At 43.2% G+C, this 15,150-nt stretch overlaps 1 protein-coding gene across 2 annotated transcripts in view; it reads left to right on the forward strand.

The window, feature by feature from the left end:
- TRIP10 (thyroid hormone receptor interactor 10) overlaps positions 1-15,150 on the forward strand; it is a 77,743-nt gene that overhangs the window by 13,197 nt on the left and 49,396 nt on the right. The window lies entirely within an intron of this gene.

Consider the following 15,150-nt stretch of genomic DNA (forward strand, 5'->3'; position numbering starts at 1 on the left):
ATTTGCCTGCTGTTTGAAACAGCAGGAAGGAAGGAAGCACCACCATCATAAAGGATAATAGGGTCCCCCCTTCTTTGTTCTCGATTCTGATCAATATGTCATCTATCCCCTCCCCCCCCAAAAGAGATCTCTACTCCATGACCCTCTCATTTCCATTGCTTATCACCTTGGTAATCTCATGGTCTTGCTGTTGCTTGTTCATTCTCTGTAGTTCCTGTAGATGAGATCTAGCACCGTTGTGTTTAACAAAGGGATCCTCCAGGTCCTTTCCAATTCTATTGTACTGTTACTGTTGTTTCTATTGAGCAAATTCATGGATGATCTAATAAAGCTTTATCGTGGTGACAAAAGCCATGGCATACTTCAGTGCAACTAACTTTATCTTGATTGATTAATAAAATCAGTGTTGCTGGAATCCCGGTGGCAATTTTCAGGAGCTTGGGGGAATCTGTTTTAGCAAAACTTTTTTTTCTTCTGTTCAGTCATATTCGATTCTCAAAGACTGCCTGGACAAATCCCTGCAGTTTCTTCTTGGCAAGGTTCTTCAGAAATGGTTTGTCGTTGTCTCCTTCCTAAGGCTGATCCAAGATCACCCAGCTGGCTTTGTGCCTTAACCATGACCCCAAAGTGGCTCTCAGTTAAAACAAAGGTTAAACCATAGGCAGAGCCCTGCAGGATTAGATCAAAACGTCCATAGAAGCCTGTATTTGTGTGTACATGCATGTATGCAATTTCGATTACATTTCAACCTCAAATCAGTTTTCTCAAGAGTTGTTAATATTGAGTGTTCTGTAGCCTTAAGCGTGAGAGCCGGAAAAGGAACCTGTTGGATCGGGTAATGGATAAGCACATACAACTCTTTATTAAATGCAACAAGTGAGAACAATCCAGCGAAGGTTGAGTGACAGCAGCCCTTTTATAGGGAGCTGTCAGACTCTTCAACCAATAGGATTAAACCTCTGTTCCCGCCGGAACAGAGGACCTTGGTGGAAACCACTGTAGTTAAAGCAAGTATCTAACAGAACCAATTTGGCTTTTATAATTCATACGGCCATTTGTGTTTTCATTGTTTGTCACTAGTCATAAAAGAGGTCTGATTGGGTAAGTAGTGGCTTGTGATATAAATTGAAAAGTTTGTAGCAGATCTCTCTTTTTTTCTATTAAGTCTCCCCTCCTGCAACAACTGTCTGCCTCAAATTATGTCTGAACTTCTCGCCTTTCCATGCCACCCAACTTCCCTGTATACTAAAAATAAGCTAGGGTAACTACTGACTTGGCAAAGTCATTGTAAAGCAAATGCCAGGATCCAAGAAAGATTCTGAATGTTCCTTTGTTTTGATGCCACTTGCAAATGAGCAACAGAACAAAAAAGCTGGCAACAGAAAGACACTGGGACCTTTTAGATAGCCAACCTGACCATCTACTTTCAAAGAAGACGAGATTCTGCAGATCACACAAAAGGAGAAGTGTGTATTATGTGGAGCTGTGTGTCTCCAATGCTGTCCTCTTTCTTTTTCTGTAGTCCTGTCCCACATGACATGGCCTACATCCAAAATGCCTCCAGAAAAACAAACTCCACAAAGGCATAAACACACCAAAGGCAGCCAACTCTGTCCCTGTGATTTTTTCCCCATGCCTATACCTGCCCCTCTATTGTTTTGTTGAAAGTCCAAGCCTTTCAGCTTTTGGCTGAAAATGAAGATTATGGCTCTATCAGAATGGGAAGGAAATGGTAGCATCACATTTCATGTGAATGACTATAGTACTTTTAGTTCCAATTGTTAGGTTTGGAAACTGGGTTTTGGAATCCTATTTGATAGGCCTCCAGCATTAGAAATTCAGTTTTCTGAAGCGATTTGTAATAACAACAAAGGTTAACCTTCAGTCTGTTTTTTTTTTAAACTAGACTTTGATTTATTTTAGCCAGAGGGGTCACACATAAACACACACATCACTTGACACATTACAGTTTTTTTCTTATTTGCTTTAGTTTAAGAATAAAACTTTTCTCAGGCTTTGGGATATCTGAGCTGACAAATGGTACTCAACGAGTAGTCCTTAATGGTACTACATCCACATGGAGAGAACTAAGTAGTGGGGTACTACAAGGTTCTGTTTTAGGCCCAGTACTCTTCAATATCTTCATAAATGACTTAGATGAGGGGATGGAAGGGGAACTCATCAAATTTGCAAATGATACTAAACTGGTAGGAATAGCCAACACCCCGGAAGACAAACTCAGGATCCAAAAAGATCTTTGACAAACTTGAACAATGGGCCCTATCCAACAAAATGAATTTTAATGTGGAGAAAAGCAGAGTTTTACACTTAGGCAGGAAAAACCAAAAGTGTAAGTACGGATTAGGCGAGACTTGGCTCAAAAACAGTAACTGTGAGAGGGACCTGGGAGTCCTAGTGGATGATCACTTGAATATGACCCTGCAATGTGCAGCAGCAGCCAAAAAGGCTAATACAATCCTGGGTTGTATAAAGAGAGACATAGAACATAGGAAAATGGGAGAAATGAAAATATCTTGCTTTAGATCCATGTCACAGTGTATTGTACATTTTTTGCTCCTTTGTTTGAAAATGGACATCAGATTACATGATGGATAGGATAGGATAGAGCTGGAAGAGATCTTGGAGGTCTTCCAGTCCAATCCCCTGCTCAAGCAGGAGAACCTATACCAGTGATGGCGAACCTATGGCACGCGTGCCACAGGTGGCACGCGGAGCCATTTGTCAGGGCACGCGAGGCGCTGCCCTGTCAACTGGCCAGAGCGCTTGCGCGCGCTGGCCAGCTGAGTTCACCATTTTTAAAAGCCATTTTTCGCCCTCCCCAGGCTCCAGAGTCTTTATAGGAGCCTGGGGAGGGCGAGAAGAGCCTCCCCCACCCCCCTGGAGGCCCTCCGGAGGCTTCAGGGACCATCCGGACAGTCCCTGAAGCCTTCGGAGCGCTCAAAACGACCCTCCGAGAAAACCAGAAGTCACTTCCGGTTTGCTCGGAGGGTCGTTTTGAGCGCTCCGAAGGCGTCAGGGAAGCCTCCGGACCGTCCCTGAAGCCTTCGGAGCGCTCAAAATGACCCTCCGAGCAAACCGGAAGTCACTTCCGGTTTGCTCGGAGGGTCATTTTAAGCATTCTGAAGGCTTCAGGGAGGCCTCCTGGGGGGCAGGGGGGCTCTTTTCGCCCTCCCCAGGCTCCTATAAAGCCTCTGGAGCCTGGGGAGGGTGAAAAAAACGTAAAAATGGGGGAGTCATGCCTGTTGTCCGTGCATGCACACTGGGGGTCACACATTGCATTATGGGTGCGGCACGCCCATACACGACCCCCCTGCGCTTCCCCCACTTGTGGCACACAAGCCAAAAAAGGTTCACCATCGCTGACCTATACCATCTCAGACAAGTGACTGTCCAGTCTCTTCTTAAAAACCTCTAGTGGAGTGCCCACAATTCCTGGAGGCAAGCTGTTCCACTGGTTAACGCTCTCTACATGGGGCTTCCCTTGAAATGCACCCAGAGGCTACAGTTGGTCCAGAACGCAGCCGCGCGGGTAATTATGGGGAGTACTAGGTACTCCCATGTGACACCGTTCCTGCGCGAGCTGCACTGGCTTCCTGTGGTCTATCGGGTGCGTTTCAAGGTTTTGATAACGATCTTCAAAGCGCTCCATGGCTCAGGACCTAGTTACTTGCGGGATCGTATTCTGCCCCATATATCCCTGCGACCAATCCGCTCGCACAGAGAGGGTCTCCTCCAGGTGCCGTCCACCAGCCAGTGCCGGGGGGCGGCGCCTAGGAGTAGAGCCTTCTCTGTGGGGGGCCCAGCCCTGTGGAATGACCTCCCCCCAGATATTAGGAATACCTCTGACCTCCGCTCCTTTCGTGTAAAGCTCAAGACCCACCTATTTCAAGTAGCTGGCCTGGCTCAACTTTGATCCAACTATATCGCTCCTGACGGGTTTTTTATTTGGGGTATTTTAATTGTATTAAATTATTTAGGGGTTTTTAAACATTGTGTTTTTAATTGTTTTTATTCATCAGCTCACCTCCTCCTTGTATATGTATATGTCTTGGTATACGTTTTGTTATATGTATGTTTGTCTATATATTTATTTCCTATGTTTTATTGTACGCCGCCCCGAGTCCTTCGGGAGAGGGTGCGGCTAAGAAATAAATATTATTATTATTATTATTATTATTATTATTATTATTATTATTATTATTATTATTATTATTATTAATTGTCCTCACTATTAGGAAGTTTCCCCTTAATTCCAGGCTGCTTCTCTCTTTCATTAGTTTCCAACAATTATTTCTTGTCCTGCCCGCCGGTGCTTTGGAGAATAATTTGATCCCCTCTTCTTTGTGGCAGCCCCTCAAATACTGGAATACTGCTATCATGTCACCCCTAATTCTTTCCTTCTTTAGACTAGCCAGATCCAAAACCTGCAGCTGTTCTTCATATGGTTTATTCTCCAGATCTTAGTTGCTCTTCTCTGAACTTTTTCCAAAGTCTCAACATCTTTTTTGTAGTATGGTGACCAAAACTGATTACAGTATTCAAGGTGTGGTCGTACTAGTGTTTTGCAAAGTGGCACTAATACTTCATGTGATCTTGATTCTCTCCGTTGTCGGATATGAAGAAAAAAGGAGACACATTATCAAACTCTACCATACAATTTCCCAGGCAGAAACTTGTTTTTTCAGATACGGGTCCTTTTGGTGTATGAATGAATTAAGTAGCTACTGATGTATTGAATGAGACAACTGATTTTATTTTTGTTCCAGCTTTATCTTAACAAACCACCCTTGAGGTTAGGAGAGAGAAGCTTTCATTTTATCTTATTTTTCATGTGTATCCTTCAAATTCTTTGGATTTCAGTTCTCATCGGATCTGTATAGTCCAGGGCAGAAGATTGTGAGAGATGTAGTTCAAAACATGTCCTATTCTTGTGATATTTGTACTTGTCATAGTAAAGGAATGAATCTCAATCAGAAAAATGTTTAGTGTTGTGCTCAACTCTTAATACAATTCCATGCTTCCCCCACCTCCCTCCCAAACTGTTTTGAATTTGAGTTCTCTTGTATCTTGCAGGCTTCCTGGTAACTTTCCAGCAACGTGTATCATGGGAGAGACAAGGCCACACAAAAAGCCTTTGGGCAGGGGGGGGGTGAGAGAGCTGATTAGTCTGGAGTTGCCAGAACAATGCAATTCCATGACTCAGTTGAGGTTGGCCTCATTAGAATTCCTGTTCTGTTTATCCAAGCTGGTGAAGCGCATTCCACCAGCTTCAGTCGTAAGAAGACTTTGCGCCTCAGCCCCACTGCGCTCCCAGGCTCTCCTCTAAATGGCCCTCTTCATTTCTGCCCCCAACCTACAAAGACTGATTGGCATGCAGCATTGCCAGGGTGGCTTACTTGCCTTACTGTATAATCTGCTGCTTGCTAAAAAGGGGAACACTTTGGAAGGGCTCTTGCAGCTCTGCTGATGTTGTTTACTTAAACCTCTTCCTGAAGATTGAGTTCTTTAATACGTGAGAGGTACAGTGGCATAGGTGCACTTTGGGAAATACCTGCTTTGAGTTTTCCCTTTACCTTAGTGGCTTTAAGCAATCCACTCCATGATGGTTGCAGTGTGGAGGTGATGCTGATCTATCTTGAACTGTTATATAAGGAAACCTTGACTTATAACTATTCATTTAGCAACTGTTTGAAGTTAAATATGTAACTTTCAACCAGCCCCTGCACTTAAACTGTCACAGCAGAATTCAGGCACTTGGCAACCTGGCAGGAATTTACAACAGTTGCAGCATCCTGGGGTCACGTAATGATTATTTGTGAATTTCCCAGCGGGCTTCTGCCAAACAAAGTCAATGGGGAAAGCCAGATTCACTTAACAACCACACGATTCATTTAACAACTGCAGTGGTCCACTTAATTATGGCAAAAATAGTAGTAAAAGCAAGCAAAACTCACTTAACTACCTTGCTTAGCAGTGGAAATTCTGGTCTCAATTGTGGTTATAAGTTGAGGATTGCCTATAAGGATTCCTACAACAAGAATGTTGCTGTATACATTTGGATATTTTATCAGCTTTTGACAATGGCTTTAACACATTGCTTTTACATGTTTGAAATGGAGCCAGTGGTTTCTTTATCTGAAAAATGGGCATTTTTTTAAAGAAACGAAATCTCCTAGTGTCTGAAAAATATTTTGATAATTGCTCTGGGCATATTGCTGTTAAAATAGTTCTGTGACTCAAAGTAGCATTTTGAAAAGTGACCCTAGCACTGCAGCATTCAGTTTCAGTTTAATTATGGTCAAAGATTAGCCAAAAATAACACAATTCCATACAAAGTATAAATCAAAATACATCTCAATAGATGCTATTAATATAAATGTAAAGGCCTAACATGGTATGCATAATAATTAAACAAGATACCAACATTTTGCAATCTGAAGTGTTATTTTATGGTTTGTATAGCAAGTGATGAACGTGAATCCCTAATCATTTGGCACATATTAGAACATCTCTCTGGAGTCACACAGATGAAGCCGTTCAGAGAAAGGAATCAGTCCTGTAAAACTGCTGAAAGATGTGAATATCCTCCCCAGTTTGACCTGAGAATGTCCATTTTGCCAGTTTATAGGCATTCTCTAAATTACCAACAAGTAATCATTTTTTTCTAAGTCTTCTTTCAGTTTAGGCAGCAATATTCCATAAGTGCTTTTTAATCATTTTCCTTGTCTCAGAAAGTCTCGTGGTAGTTAAGGTTGATGAATATAGGCCTATACTAGCCATCTTCTGCTCTACAAGGGGACCATAATTAAATCTGGAATTATGCTTGTAAATTGTTGGAGTCATAAGTTGAAGCATCATGTGAGCGGATAAAATTTTTTGACATTTTTTGCGGTGGTTGTTAAGCAAATCCATTTACTAGAAACCAGACATAAACACTTGGCAAAAACACAGGATGCTGTAAACAGCATAAAGGTGAGCTATTGTCAACCACTCAAAATGTGACCACGTGGGAAGAGTGGCTTTGTAACTTCAAAAACAGATTGTAAGTAGCTCTGGCTAAGTCTGACACAACCCATTGTCAGATGCAAAGAACCAGGAGCACTCACTGGGTTCAAAAGGCTGAAGAGTTTATTATTTCTACCTATACACAAGAAGCTGCTCAACTAACAGTCAAAGTTAAATTAACACTGTGTAAGGATGAATGGAATTGGGCCTCTTATGGCTGCGGAGTGATTCCAAATTGATAACATGTTTAACCCCAGCTTCCAGCTCAGCCCGATCATCTCCTATAATCACCTCTACTTCCTATATCCAACTTGAGGGTTTATCATGAAGAATCAGAAGGCTAAAGCCAGAGTGTTGATATTTCAATCTAAGATAGACGAGATTAGCGCTAGAGTCCTTCAGGACTGAGATCTTAGCATCTTTAATATACAGGACTTGAGTACAGGCCTCAGAAAATGCTTCTCGCCATTCAGGACAAGGCACATCATTTCACGGCTCTGTCAGAGACGGGTGCAGAGTTATGTCCAATACTCTTTATCAGTCACAAGTTCAGAGGGTAGTGAAGGGGCTTTATCTGCAAATGTACATGAGTGCACACATCATTGACAGCACTGGGGTTTTGGCATGTCTCCATACATTTATTTCCATGCGCTTCCTATAAGATATAATTAAGTACTGTTATTTTATAATTCAATAGGATGCTGAAATAAATGTTAATTAATTATCCTAGAATACTACTTTATTTTATATTCATATAAATTATCCCCAACATGCTAATTTACATGCAAATATACTCCTTTACTGGTATTTACATACAGTTTGTAAAATGGATGAGGACACAGTTTTTTTGTGATGTGAGTTCTCTTATCTGAATCTCATCCATAGGCAGGTGGATGAAGGTGATCCTTTTATTTATTTTGCAAAAATCGATCTGAGGATGGAATATGGATTTGTTTTGAATAGGTTCTTGTGCACAGTATTGCTCCACCTTCAGAGCAGCAGAGCGAGTCTTATTCCAGCCTGTGAACCTGACTCAATCTGGAAATCGTATGATCCTATCTTGATAACTTGAAAACTCAGCACTGATATTTAATATGTTATACACTACAAGCTCTGTGACTTGATACCTCCACAGGCCTTATTTCATCCCTATGATATCCAAGGTTGATGTGTTCAACCATAGTAAGGTTTGTTTGACTTTTGTCTTAACATGTGGCATAAATCCAGACAACTGGTTGTTGTTATTAATGAGCCAAACAAACCAAGGTTTAGTGAATAGCCTCTCCAGGATATGTTTGTTGCTTCTATTGTTAACCATATCAATCTATGTTTGTTATGACACTTATGCCTGTCCTCAAGGAGCTCAGAGTGTCTGATGCTCTAATATTAGCCTATTATTCAAAATAATTTCCATGCTACTTGCCAGGTTGCTGGAATTACTTCCTCTGTGAAGTTCAGTCAAAGTGGTTGACCTAAACCCATCATAATACAGTAGTCTCAGAACCCTTAGGCACAGTTCTCTGCTTTGTTCACATGTAATGCTTAATATGATATAAAAAGGCAGTTATTAATACAAGAAAAGTTATTTTATTTTTAATTAAAATTAATTTAAATTTCAAACTCCTAGTCTATTGTAAACAAGAAATTAATTATGGATATATTTAAATTACTCAAATATTTTTCAGATAATTGGATCATTGTGTTCAAATGGGGAAGTTTATATATGTGCAAGTATGATTGTATGTCGTGTGGGTGTGGGAGAGAAGGAAAGAGAGAGAGAGAGTCCCATCCCTGACAAATTTGGAGATTCAGTAGTAATAAATTTAGCCTTTTTGTTATTCTGATTTTGGATTATTAAACAAGCAGATCTTGTTGAACTTGATGTTAGAAAATTATTTCAAAAGTTGCAAAATCCAGAGCAAGTTTGGATAAGTCCAGACTCACTTTGTCAATATATCTTCCTGTATCATAAAAGCACATAAAATATACATAGAACACTATATGACTCCTCCTGGCTCTTCTTTGCTTTGAATTCCTTGTTATCTATCACAACTGAAAAGCCTTCATAAATGTTGTAAAATGCAGATATTATTGTTTGAATAAAGTTGAAGCACACATACTTTAATAAATTTGATAAATATGGTAGCAATCCAGTATTTATATGTAAATGTGGTATACATTTCATGGTCTTAGAATAGTAAAATAAGCTGCTCAGAAAGTATTGGGCACACTATTACTTTTCTCAAATTGTCCATTCAAAAAGAAAGCATCGTTTTCTTCAGAAGTTGTGAATGGAAGGAGATTATTTTGTGGATTCTGCAACAAGAATGGAAAAACCTGTGCCTGTGGAATTTGGGTAATGTTTCATGGGTACAGAAGTTTTAAGATGCTTAGTATGTATTTCATAACCAGACAACCAATGACTTGTTTCAGAAATATTTTCTTACCTAAACAGAGAAACAGAATAGCCATGGGATGTTTTCTCACTTCCTGCCTAACTCCCCATTGACTTTCATTGTGTGAAGCTGCTAGGCTAGGGAATGATGGAAATACCATCAAGCCATCAATACCTCAGCCATACCTGTGATATGATATACTCCTGGACACAAGCTGAACTGGACAGTTTGGACCAGTGGTGGGTTGCAGGCGGTACGCCCTGATATGGGTGTACCGGTGCCTTCCCGGAGCACCAGGTACCGTTCCAGTATGGTGCTCCGGAGGGCCCCCCGCCTGCCTGCACTCCTTACCTGTCTTTCAACTCTTCGGCACTTACACGCACAGTGCGTGCGCTATGCTCCACCGAGCGCTATGCTCCACCGCTATGCTCCACCGAGCAGCTGGAGGCTCGCGGAGGTGTTACTGGATGGTAAGACGCATGCACCTGTGTCTGTGTGTGCGCGTGCTGCGCGCATTCATGTGGAGGATGCCTCCTCCCCTTGCAACCGTACCGATTGCATTGGGATCTGGAACCCACCACTGGTTTGGACTGAAAACCAAGAAAATTCATGTCTATGTATTACATCAGCATAACAATATTGATAGATTATACCTGCTCCACAGAAATGGAGGATTTCTGTTTATAGGCAATCCTTGTAACCATTTGTTTAGCGACTGTTCAAAGGCACTGAAAATTTGTTTGATCATTTTTCACTTTTATGATCACTGTAGTATCCCCATGATGTGATCAAACTTAGGATGCTTGGCAACTGCTTGATATTTATGTCAGTTGCAGGATCCGGGATCATTTGATTACCTTTTGTGACCTTTCTGATGCAAAGTCAAGGGGGAAGCTAGATTCACTTAACAACTGTGGTACTAGCTTAATAACCTAGCAATGGCTTACAACTGGAACATTTAAAAAAAGAAAGTGAAAGCTTGATTATGGTTGCTCAAGAGCAAGCTATTTAAACTAATAGTTCATTGAATGGATACTATTAATACTGAATTTAATTTTGCATTTTTTGAATTGCTTGTTTTTAATCATACATACAATTTGTATTTTTAATTGCGTACGTTTTTTTCATTGTGCCTTAAATAGAAATGGAGTATACAAATGCTAGTAAATAAATCTATAAAATAATCTCTCAGGAACAGCACTACAGTTATGGAGTCCAGCAGAATACATATTGGCTATGTACCTCCATCAAAATCAATTGGGGGAGGGAGGGTAGGTGGTATCTGAGTGATCACAGGAAACTTCTGCAAGCCTCAAACTCTCAAGTTCCTCCTTCCATTCTCCTATACTCCAGATAACAAGGAAAAGATTGGAAGCTTTTGCTTCTCCCACTTAAGCACCTTTTAGAACATGATAAACTGTAGCTACTTTAAACTGGTTTAATTTACAACAAGCCAAGTTTGTAATCCATTATTTGAAATAGTTATGTTGGTTTGCTGGATTTTGTTGAACCTTCAAGGCACAAGTGGGAGTTTTCTAAAAGAAGCAAAATGTAGGAGGCCAAGACTTAACTACAGTTTATTTCACATACACACCGACTTTAAAGTCGATGCCTCCATAGTACAGAGCTGACCAGAAAGTTCTCAAATCAGCCTGTAGGCCTTTTAAACATTTTATCTGAAAACTATTTTTGTTATGAAAATAAAGTTTGGCAGATTCCTTTTAAAAAAAGTGGCATATTGAGAAGATATGTCTGCGCAAGTTTTTGTTGGTTACTTAGAGGAATTTCAGCTCTGGCCTGAATTAGCACAAAACAAGAGATTATTTTGCTGGCAAGACCTGCAGAGTTTCAATAGAATGGTGGGTATTGCAGACACAGATGATGCATTGGGGACAGGATAGCCCAAGGTGACTAATGGCAAAAGTTAATTGTCTCATGGTCTTGCCTTATAAGTGACCCTGGCCACTAGTATTAAAATTTAGGTTAATTGCCTTCTTTAAAGTGGAGTGTTTGTGTGTGCACATGCATGTGTTTGTGTGTGCACATGCATGTGTGTGTGTGTCCCTTCATAGCAAAGATAATGTTTTTTAGGCAGTCTCTGCAAGTGACTGCCTAAAAAACATGTCATGGGCTAATTTTGCTATTATTATAAGACCAGCCATGATAACAGCGATGGTAATCAGATGTACAGCTTTAGAACTTGAATAAGGGCTAACTAAAGTAAATCTCCCATCTTTCCTTCTTCCTGCACATCTAGGCATGTATCTGCCATCTTTGTTAGTGTTGTCAAATCTATCTTCTCTTAGCAGGGAAAACCTGGCTGACCGCATTCTTCACATCCTGGGAGGGGGAGAATGCATGCCTGACCCTGAATATAATGCAAGCCAAACAAATCAAATATGGGTCACATTGTGGTTTTGAAGATGCTTCTTACTGGAAGAATCCCTTTCCGGCCCATCCCAGCTGCTGTTAGAACCATCCCATCTGCATAAAACTTACAGATTGCTGATATTTTCTTCTGTGGTTGCGGAAGAAGGCTTTTTGTAAATATTTAAGTCTGGCTGAACTGGAGTGAACTTGTAAGGCCAACATTTCTGCATATTAAGGCCCACCAGCATGTCATGTATTTCATCAGAGTTGTCCTTCCTGTTTGTTTTTTAGTAATGGGTATTGAATTGCTATTAGAACAAACGCAAAGGACTATGCTACATTGGATTACCATACTATTTCTTTTTTGTGCAAAATATGAAATATATTCCTCTGAAGAAGTAGTGTGTGTTAATAGTTAAGATAGATGTGGAGAGACATACTTATCCAAGTCTCTCAGCTATGGATTCTCTTTCAGTCACTTGAGAACCTGTCTCTTACAGGTTTGTTGTGGTAGGGAAAAATAGGAGGAACTACTGTATGTACCATCTTGAGCTCCTTTTCTTAAAAGGAAGGATATACATCTAATAGACTAAACCATGACATTCTTTCTGTCTTCCATACACTTTGCTCTCCCTCACCCACAATGAGCAACCTGGCCAAGGAGAACAAGTACAGCAGCAACAGCCTTGAGGAGGAGGTAAGCACACTGGCCACCTCCTTGGGAAAGTGGGGCTGGGATGCAGGTGCCCCAGGAGCTTGAGGGCCAGGCTGGGCACTTGCCCACCACTGCCCAGGACAGCCTATGCCGCTGTCCAGGGGTTCTCTGTGTGGCCTGAGACGGACTGTGAGGCTCCTCTGGTAGACTAGGCTTTGGCGCTCACCCTGGGCTTACCTTCCTCTGCTAAAGATCTCCGGATCCCCTCTTCCAGCCTTTCCTGGCCCCCCACAGGAGGTGGAGGATCACGCTGCTGCATGTGGAAGCATGGAGGAGAAAATTTGCAGGAAACAGTTTCCTCAGAGTCCAACTTCTGCCTTGACAGATCTCTGGAGAGGAGGAGGGACTGGCAGGGGAGCTGCATGAGGGAACAAGCTCCCAACAAGCCAGCATCCTTACCACACACAATTGGAAACAGGGATTCCCTTTCAAGAACAGACAGCCTCCCTTGTGCAGGACGAGGGTGCACTGCTCCCCTACCTCCTCCTCTTGCTCTCCAGAGATCTACCAAGGCAGAAGTTGGACTCAGAGGAAACTGCTTCCTGCAAACTTTCTCCTCCATGCTTCCACAGACAGCAGTGTTATCCTCCGCCTCTTGCTTTGCTGGGAAGGGACACCAGACAGGGAAATGTCAATGATGTTTAGGATTGATGTGCTGTGTACATATACATGCACGTGGGTGCGCGCACATACAAACACACGCCATTCCAAGCTTGGAGACTTTTATGCACATCTGAGCTTGCAAACTGCCAATCATGCCTGGGGTTAGGGAGAAGGCCTCTCCTTCCTCTGTGGATAAAAGTCCTCAAACTTGGAATGTGTGTGAGCATGCGCTCACGCAGTTGGCTGCCAGCAATCTGGGAGGCAAGTGGCTTCTGGGGCATCAAATTTGTTCCCATGTTGAGTTAGCCCAGCAGTTCTCAACCTGGGGGGGTCGAACGACCATTTCACAGGGGTCGTCTTAGACCATCGGAAAAGACATATTTTCGATGATCTTAGGAACCGAGACACCGTTAAGTGAACCCTTGTTCGGTGCTATCGCGGCCCTTCCTCCGTGCCCACCAGGTGGGTGGGTGGGTTCTCCAACATTTGCAGAGCGACTACGTGGGTCTCCCCATCGTCGTTCCCCTGACATTACAGGTTGGACGCGTTCACATCGGCTGATGCGGCGTTCGGGTGCAGGGTGCTACAGCAGGTTATTGCAGACCATTAGTTCCCCGCCCATGGGACTTAGCTTTGGTAGGTCCCATCCACTGGAGCCTCCTGTCCCTCGCTCCAGAGCTCACTTCGATTAACTGGAGAAGAAAGGGTGGGGCACAGAGGCGTATCTTCAGCTTCATCCCAGTTGCGTGGCCAAATGGGCGTGACAATACCATCCACTGGAGCCTCCTGTCCTTTGGTCACGGCCAAAGGATTGCCGCCAGGCACCGGCCTCCTTGCTCCGGTTGTCGGCCCCTCGCTTGCGGGAAAGCCGCCGGAGCTGCGGGCACAGTTGCCAGCGTTGATGGGAAGGAGGAGGTGCAGCCCAGAGGAAGGAGACAGATCCCACGTTCTGGGCTCAGTGCAGCGTGAATGCTCCGAGCACGCCGTCGCCGCCGCCCGCTGCGCAAGGGATCCTGCCAAGGAAATGGGGTGGAAGATCAGCAGCTGGTGGCCCTATAGCGAAAGTGCTGGGGGCTTCACCGTGGGGCTGCTGTCTGTACAATTGACTTAGCTAGCTGAAGATTTAAATCCTTAAAATTTACGAATGTGCCAATAATCTGGAAAACTGCTGGACTCTTCTCAAGAAATTCAACGTCGGTGCTCCTGAAGGGAAGCTGGAAGGAGAAATTCCTGCACTATGGAGGTGTCGTTGTCCCAGGAAGTACTATTTGGAGTGGGAAGGGAAGCAGGGAACATGGTTCGTCATGTTTCCCCCCAAACATGACGAACTTGGGGGAGCAGAACTGCCTCTTGGGAGCCTGCTTGGGGAGCCCCTCCCCCCAGCTGGAAAGGGCAGAAGAGCGGAGCCAAGAAGAAGAAAATTTTGTGCATTTATTTCAAAGTAAATGGTAGCAAATGGATTTGATTTTTATCTTGCCTTTCCTGCTGATCAACTTAAGGGGATGTAGATGCCTAACACTCCCACCTCTTCCTTTTCCCCCACCCCAATGATCCCGTGAGGTGGGTGTGGTTCAAAGCCCCCCAGGCTCCTAAGGAGGCTTCAACCCACAACCACTGGTTTCTAGCCAGACCTCGGCCACCATGGCTCTCTGGCCTGCTGCCAGTCTGGTCATGTTGGCAGCAGCTCAGGAGGACAAGCAAGTACCAGAGGACCCTGCTGTGGGTCCAAACTGCAACAGATTGGTCCAAAAGACGACCTCGCAAGGTGCATTCAGGGGTCTCTGATGGGTGATGTAACTTCCTGGCTTGGTTCCCCTTCCAGCCCAAAGGCTCTCTCCCACCGTTTCTCTTTTGGGCTAAAGAGAAAGGCCAGGAAAGGCTACAGCTGGACACCAGGCGTCTCCTCCAACCAGTTCTCCAGCCAAGAGGCTCAAGAGTCCAAGCCTTGCGCGCGCACACACATACACACACAGCCAAAGCCCCAAGACCCCTTGCTGTGTGCTACATCTGGCTCCTTCTCTCCAGGAAAGCCCTTCTAGT

Source organism: Natrix helvetica (genome assembly GCF_964273705.1).
Source record: "Natrix helvetica genome assembly, chromosome: 1".
NCBI lineage: Eukaryota > Metazoa > Chordata > Lepidosauria > Squamata > Natricidae > Natrix > Natrix helvetica.